Source organism: Limulus polyphemus, unplaced genomic scaffold, assembly GCF_000517525.1.
Source record: "Limulus polyphemus unplaced genomic scaffold, Limulus_polyphemus-2.1.2 Scaffold1927, whole genome shotgun sequence".
Taxonomy (NCBI): domain Eukaryota; kingdom Metazoa; phylum Arthropoda; class Merostomata; order Xiphosura; family Limulidae; genus Limulus; species Limulus polyphemus.
This window is the reverse complement of record NW_013667537.1, coordinates 168,689-177,823: the sequence shown is the minus strand read 5'-3', so window position 1 is coordinate 177,823 and position 9,135 is coordinate 168,689. Positions and strand designations below refer to the sequence as shown.

The following is a 9,135-nucleotide window of genomic DNA, read 5'->3' as shown; positions in this document are numbered from 1 at the left end:
CAGTGTGTATCAATCTTGTTGGCAAATATTGTATATTGACTAAAATATTGGCATAAATTTAAATTATAAGTTAACTCGGCTTTGGACTATTCGAAATTCTAATACGTAACACTTAATATTGTACAGTATTTAGAAATTTGGTTTCAGTTTTGTTATAATGCAAAAAATATTATCCGGTAAGCAATATATTCTTGTAATACTTATGATATTCTCTTTTCTTGGACTTATGCATAAGTGTGATTTACCTTTTTATTTTGTGCTTTATTAGTGTAAAAAAAATGTTTTACATGGGATACAAGTAATTGTATGAATTTGTGTTTAACGTTTTTGATTATTCATAAACTTATAAGAGTAATTTTGTTTTTAAGATTCAGGGTTGCCAACTGGTGAGGCTTTCATCATCTGAACTGTTTTTAAAAAAACGAGAATTCTATTACCGTATGCTGGAGTTATATGCAGAAGTAACAGAACAAGGAACAGGTATTTCCATTTTAACGACTTCAAGGTATTTCTTGAAAATTACTTGTCCAAAGCATTATCCCTTTTGGTTCCATCAGTATTTTGTTTTTATAGCCTTGTACATTAAACAGTACAGTATTATTTTTACTTTATTTATCTAATTTTTCTTGGCTGCTTTGGCTTCTAGCTTACCTTATTAAAAAGATGTACCCATGCATGCATGCATGCACGTGGATAAGTAATAACAGTTAGGTGCACACCCTCAGGGTCCACTTAGTATGTTGCAAACTTTCAGGTTTCTAGGTTCTTTTCTCTTGGAGCTATGGTGGTCATGCACAGACCCACAGATACACCCTTTTATTATTATGGATTGTGTGATAAAGAAATGGTTGTTGCACATACCATAGTTATTTTTCTAATTGTCTAAATCTTGAATACCCAAAGTGTGAAATTTTTTTATTGATTTGTGTTTGTGGTGCCATTGTGGCATCACATTGTATGTATTATTTCAGTTACATACATAGATACCTATATACACACTACATCCAGTATAGTAAGATGTAAATATTGCTTTATTAATTTTCTATTGAAAGTGAAATGTCAAAACTATTTTCCTCTACATTTAATTTTAATTATATTTAGTGTATAATACTGATGTTGTAATTTAAGAATAAACCAATCACACATTAACTTGACCTTAGCAACTACTTTGTAGTTGATTACTTAGTATGAGAAGAACAAGTGTAGTTATTTTTATGTAGGTGGAATGAAAGAGAATAGACATGGTGTAAAATTGAAAGGAAAATTAACTTTATTCACTTTAGAAGAACTGATGGTAAAAAGGTGATTCACTAGTGGAGGAACTGTTTGCAGGATGTTGAAGTTGAAGTGTAAAAATAAATGAAGTATATTTAAGTAAAGAGAGCAGCAAAATTATGGCTATATATATGTAAAAAAAAAGATAGATAAAAATAAACTATTGAAAATGGAGTTCAACAACAGTTGATAAGAAGGTTATGCTGGAACAAAGTCCAGACTTCACAGCAAGTTCTGGCTGTCTCAAGATCAGAAACAAATCAGCTTGAAAATGCCAAACAGTGTTTGCAATCCACTTTTGCTCTGCAGCCAAACAATGAGACAGCCAGATGATGAGAATCAAGAAGTATCACTGTTCAGTGAGCAGATGTAAACCAGTCCTCTGTAGACAAGGTAAAATAAGATGCAGTACAATTATTTCATAAAACCTTAGATACCTTCTATACTTAGACCCAGCTAAAGGAAGTTAACATCTCAGGCTGAATTTAGCAAAGCTGTCAACCCTATCTAGTTTTTACTTTCCAAATCAGAACTTAGAAAATTAAAAAAAGACATTTAGACTTGTAATATACACGAGGAGAGTCAGATTTAAATACCATCACTCCTTTCTTCCTTATTTAGGCTTCTCTTCAAGTTAACTTTAATAAACATTTAATACCAACTCAGAAGTTACTATGTTATCTGGTGAAATCACATGAAAATTAGATCCCTTGATTAACCTGGATGCAACGGAATGACATAAGGTACTTAACATGAAATGACAGCAAACTAGACAAACATGCATAAAACTCCAAAGCATGATGTGTACTCTTCTAATCATACCACTAACTCCACAAGTAACAAATGAAAAAGCAAAGAAAAACCCTTTTAATGAACATAAAGTGACAAAAAGTAAAAATGGTTTTATATGAAAATCCAAATAATACAAAATATGCAGAGGTTGAGTTTATTGTATTAAAAAGCTTTTGGAGCCTCACTACATTGTTGCAGCACATGACAGTAGCTCTGCAGCATAATTTACATTGCAAAAAGCTCCAACATATGGCTGTCATGTCAAAAGTTCATTATTTCTCATTATCTGCTTTCTATAATACATCTAGTGTACAAAAATTATGATTTTCCATTGCCTGTTTCAACAGTCTGATTTCTTAGAAGACCAGAGTTGTTGTATCCAGTGATTTGATTGGTATATTTTTGTGCAGGATAGCTTGAATACCATTTAAATTCTCCAGATGCTTGAGATATGCAACAGTTAAATGGATGTGCCATAGAAACAACATGTACATGTAACTTTCGTCACTTTTCCAGACAGAGAGCTTTCTTGATTATATTGTACACTGTTGCCTGGGGCACATGAATGCTTTTTGGCTCTGGTATGTTTTGTTTGTGGATTCTCACCTGTTACAAGATGCCATACGTTGTTCAGCATTGCTGGGGTATGACTTGTTGCAGGTTTCTTTCTGAATGGTCCTGGTACACCAAGTTGATCCATATTCCTTTCTTTTCTAATTCCATTAAGTACAAATAATATCCCTGTCTTGGAAATTTTAACTTCCTGATCTGAACACATCTTTATGATCTGACTTTATGAATATTTTTCATTAGAAGGAACTGTTACCTACCTTCCCAAAGGTGATCAATTTTCATAAAACACTGTACAGTGTCAAAATGTAGTTCTGATACATGTCATTCCATTACATCTTTATACTGGCTGTGGTAGTCACATCAACTCCTTATTGACATATTCAAAATTGTTTTAATATAATGTATTCAGTCTTCTGTATATACAGACATTTTGAGATCATCATAAGAATGCCATGAAACATCACTTGTGTATTAGATGGAATTTCAGTACACTGTTCTTCTGCACATTTTGTTGGCATTTTATGGTTTCACCACAGACTTACTGTTCATCTGGTGCTCAGGCTATACTAACAGGTAACTTCTTTAGGATATCTAAACTAAAATATCACTACTTAAACTAAAGTCTGCTACTACAACTCCTGAACATTTAGTAATGGCACCGACATTCAGTGGCCAGACCTGAGTTTTCACAGTTTGGTACAACATCTCCTTTAAGAACCACTGTAGCTACACTGCAAGTTGCATCAGCAACATCATTGAAGTTAAGATTTTATACCTCATTGCCATGGATACATCTTTATTCAGAAACATAATGTTTTTTATTTTGATACCCAAGTGATGTCATATAAACTCACTGGAAAGTCTCTTTACAAATTTAATGGGAATATTTAGAGAGTGTGCCAAAAAATGCAATTGAAGGTTTTGCTAATAATTTTTTAATTATTTGCACATAAATCAGTTATTGAAAATATTTCCTTGACTAGTTGTTCTCATTATGGACATGCAAGATGTGTTTGCTGTGATGACCTTGTCTTCTCAGGCATTGATTCTTACTGCAAGGTTTTGAATGACATATTGACAGATTTCCACTGAAATTTGACATGTGTAGGTTTGGATAATTTCCTTCAATTCTTGAATTGTTTGCAGATTGTTCTTGTAGACATTATCTTTGCAGTAAACCCGTAGGAAGAAGTTGAGTTTGAACATTGAAGTGATGATCATAGAATGATTCTGTCTTTTTTGTAGGATTTTGTGGCAATGAAGAACTCCTCTATCTTTGTTTCTTGTTCAGTTGTGAATGTCATACTTGAGATGGGTGCCCATAGTTCACAAAATTAAATTCAACAGGTCCATAGAGTACACTCTGAAAATATATAAAATATATTATATCAATGACAAAACAGTTATTAGCAAAATGTTCAATTGCATTTTTTTTGGCACACCAGGTACTTGATCAGCTGCCATCATTTATGGTATGCTTTACAGTGTATATGTATTAGCATATGTAGCCAAATCTTTGTGTACACCATATATATGGACCTTGAGTTCGGTCTGATTAAACTCCCAGCTGCCAAGTTGGTTATGTTCCAGTTATTCCACAACATCTAATGACATCCCATCTAAACTAAGCAGTAGATGCTGCATCATTTGTTCCTGGGTCTAGGAATTTACTATGGCTATGTAAGCAAGCTGCTTAATGAAGTGATCAAGATATTCATTTTCTGTACTCCTAAAAGATGGAGGTATAATTTGTTTCACCTTACTATTTCTTACCAATTGTAGCAAAGGCAATCTACCATCGTATATATATATCATTATGCCTAAGTGACTACAGCATCATTGTTAAAGTAGTTGTTATCATCTGTTTAAAATCTGGAGTCCTTACCTACTCTCAAATGTGAACCTCCCTCCTGTGTTCTCTTCAGCAATTCATTGCTGAAACAATGACATCATTGTCCATATCTGTATAGATATTAAGCTGTATTAGGCACATCGTGTGAACACATCTCTCTTCATGTGAAAGGCTGTTGGTCTACCCAGGATACAATGTGCATGGGATGTAATGTGAACCTAATTGATGGGAGGAGGTGTTTGGATGGCAAATATTGTCTGCTCACTACAGCTTGTATCAAGCTGTTTCTAAAAGGACTATCCAGATGTGGGTTTTGTAGAACTGGATGCCAACCTATGTAGTTTACTGTACTGACTGCCACATGAGGTCTCAGCATAACTACAGTTGGTACTTCTTTTTTTCGTGGCTTGAAACTGTTCTTGTATTCTGTTTATCTGCTTAAGAAGGACTAACATTATCAGCAGTTTGTAATGGATCAGGCCACTCTTCAATTGCCTCAATGGGTGAGTACAGCATGAAGTTCTAGAATGCTTACTGAAGTGTGGAAGAACACACTGAGAATTCAGTACAGAGATCCTGTGATGTCACCTTTAAATAATTTCAGCTCTCTTCCTCCTCTCTGCTTCTCTAGAAGAATGCACAGAGATCTCTTGAGTAATTTGTTTGAAGAGCACGAAAGAAAATAATAACTTGGAGATACAAATTTACTACTTGTTCTGCCACAACTAAATCCTAGTTGATCAGATGAAAATTTGTTTGTTAAAGGTATGCTTTAGTAATTCAAGGATAAACCAAAAACATAGTTAGCTGGTCTCCACAACAACTAGATAGTTGAAGACCTAGTATATGAAAGGATATATGTAGTAGTTTATTTGATGGGGAATTAAAGAGAGACAACATGATTTGAAATTGAAAAGAAAAATGAATAGTATTCACTGAAGATGGAAAGTTGATCACTTAGTGAAATTACTATTACAGGATGTTGATGTTAAAATATAAAATACAGAAATTAATCTGTATTTAAATCAGGAGAGAAATAAAAGTAGAGTTAACTCAGCAGTCACTAGGACAGGACTTCAAAGCAAGTTCTGGTTCTCTCAATATCAGAAGCAGATCTGTTTAAAATTTCCAAAATTGCATTAACCTTTTCTCTGTATTAACCAATTAAAAAAATGAAACAGAAGAAGCTTAAAGTATCTCTGGTCCTTGTGACAGTCATGAGGGAGTTCTCTCTAGATAAGGTAAAATAGGGTATACTACAACTATGGATGAAACAGTAGATTTCTTCCATGATTGGACACTACAGAAAATAACACTTCAGGCTAAATTCAACACATAATCTTGACTGGATTTCATATGCTCCAAATCAGGACTTTAGAAAATAAACAGTTTTTTAGTTGTGGAACATACACTGTAGAAAAATGAAATATGCATATGATACTGGTAAATTACACATAAAAATTCACAGAAAATATAACTCACACAAACATTCTACACACATATGGTACTGGTAAATTACACATAAAAATTCACAGGAAATATAACTCACACAAACATTCTACACACATATGATACTGGTAAATTACACATAAAAATTCACAGGAAATATTACCAACACAAACATTTTACACACACGCTCTTTTCAATAACTATTTACATAACCACCTTGGTTTCCAATTACGTGTGAGTGAAATAGATAAATTTCCAAAATGTGAAAGTATATACTTATTTTGAATGACAACTTACACATTCACACCAGTTTTCATCTACATCTGTATAGCCAATCCTGAGAGACCCCAAGAACCCTTCATCCCTCAATCTGGGATTCCTAATATGGAACTCTAAAGATATTATTTTAAGTAATTTATTACAAGCACATGCTAATCTTTTTGTAAATCTGTAGATTAAGTCTTTAGAACCTTCTTTTACCTCATATGTGTGCTAAAATTTTACAATTTCTAAAAATCTGAGCCCTAAAATCCTGTGAATTTCCAATTTTGGGGCACCTTAACAACACTGTCAGAATTTTTTTTCTTAATATATTTTCTGTGTAGGTGGATGGATTCAAGAGCTTACATTTAAGATTTCAAGCCTTTTTGTTCAAACTTCTGTTAGGAGTTCAAAACTAAAATACATAGGTACAATTGAGAAATACTATATAGATTTTATGATCTATTTTTGTGATCAGGTACATAATGCTATTTGAAATAAAACTGATCATTTATTATATATTAAGCCACTCATGCTATGTTATGATTCTGTGAAATGATTCCCGACGGATCAGGATTAAATCTAAAGAATCTATTAACTTATAAGATATTTTCTTTGTCAGATTTTGCTGATATATATTAGAATGTGGCATTCAGTATTTTTTTGAAGAATAAACTATCTTTTAGGGCTTGGAAATAAAAAATCAAAGTACATCAAACTAAACGTTATTGATTTAATCATAGAACATTGTTTTAAAGTAGCTGCTAATTATCTGTTTTTTTAAAACTATAAATGAATTTCATTGGCACATTATAGACTAGTAGTGCTAATATTTATAAACTTTGACAATGAAATACAACTAATTTTGTATGGCTCATGAATCATAAGCAATGCTACTATCTGGTTACTATAAAAATGTTCTTGTTTCATTGGAATCATTTAAAACAAATATATTTAAATATTATTTTTATTTTGAAAAAGTAAATTTATAATAAAACATACAAACTGTGTCCTGCTATTTAAAGAAAACATAAGGATTAAAATTGAAAACTAGTGTGACCACTTTATCTATGTAACTAACAGGCATGGTTTATTGTAATTGCAAGAATACAGTCACGAGTATCATCACTCAAACTGTTTTTAAAAGAAGATAGTTAAAAGTTTTGTAACATGAACTTGTATCAAGATAGGATAAATAAAAGTAGTAATAAATTTCATGTTGAAACAGATTTTTAATTTTAAAATATCAATATTGTCTAAGGTACTTTGGATTCTCCACAAGGTGTTACATTTAGAAGTTAAAATTAACAAAAAAATTAGTACTTTCTCACCATTAGAACTAGGTTGTACTTTGATTACCCCTACACAAGAAGAGTTACAGAATAAACGTCATTTATGGACTTTGAAAACCTAAATTATTCTGTATGTATATTAAAAATAAAGATTTATTGAAAAATACCATCAATTGTGCTATTATTTCTATTACTGATACTCTCAAACATTTATGCTAATTTTGTAATAAGATTGTCAGATTATTATTTTTCATTGTCAGTGAAACATTTTGTAAAATGTTTTTAGGTTTTCATGCTAGTCTCTCTTTTTTTTTAAATAAAAGTGGTAGAGAATACCTTTCTGTCAGTTACTTTTAAAATGAAGCCTTTTTTTAAAAGTTTAATATGTGTGGAGAAATATGGTAGTGGTCTTTATGTTCACAAGGTTTGTAAAACATTTATAATTTAAAACATCAAGGAAGAATGAAACACATTATTAATATTTAAAAATGATGCTTTCATTCTAGTTAATGAGTAATGAAGGTAATGTATATGTATGTGGGTCTGTGTTAGTTATAGTCCACTTACAATTTGATAAACTATTTTGTAGGTGTTAAACGAAACGCTACTGGCGAGGTAAAAATCACACATAATCCTGTGGAAATTAAATACCTTGAAGTGGAAAATGGACCCCAGTATTTTAAACCAGGTTTACCGTATAAGGGAACTGTATGTATTAAAAACTTTACAGTATTACATGAAGTTGTAAATATTAAACTATATTTTCATTAGAAATAAATATATTTCTTTCTGGAGTGATCTTTTAAACTTTTTTTTTGAAGTAAAAGTGATAGAAAGTTGTCATAAACTGGAAAGTTTTTGCAAAGTTTCTTTGTGTGAAATCTTTTGTTACAGGTTAGACATTAAATCTTTATAAACATAAAATTTTAAGAAAAATTGAGCTCAGATAGTCATATTTTGGCTTTGAATAACGTATTAATTCTGATATTTAATGATGTAATTGCCAAGTAATATGATATTTTTTATTGGTTTTAGAATATGCAATACTATCTTGAATGAAATGCTCACAGCTTCTAGACTTTATATTTCATACTAGTGTATAGCCCCTCTTGTCATTAAAATCGTAAAGGGCAAACAGTAATTGAACTATTCTATCTGGATAAATGCATTTTGGTTTTATGATTCCTCCTATTTCGAGAAATCAAGCATGACATGACACCTACTGGCTTTTAAATAACATAACATAACGTTTTGAGACAACATGGGACCTATTGGTCCATATTGGCTATTCCATCCTCTAAACTAAACTAAAACTATTAATATATAAATAAAAAAATCTTAAAGCCAGCCCTTGTCATTCATATACTTATCAAGCTTTCTCATAAACTCACTTAAATTTACTTCTTCCCCAACACCCGAAGGCAACCACTCTTTTAGAAAAATAAAACTGTCTTAACTGAAGATGACTCCTACCCTGCCAAAATTTATACTTGTGTTCCCTAGTCCTACTATTCTGACTGTTAAGTATGAAAAAAAAGATGATTCACCAACACTATCAATTCCATTTACAATCTTAAACACCTCAATCATGTCCCCCCTACCTCTTCTTTTTTCAAGAGAAAATAATTTGAGAGATTTCAA

The 9,135-nt window shown here is 31.7% G+C and overlaps 1 pseudogene; it reads left to right on the top strand.

The window, feature by feature from the left end:
• Positions 1-9,135, top strand: part of LOC106465385 — a 163,917-nt pseudogene that overhangs the window by 43,833 nt on the left and 110,949 nt on the right.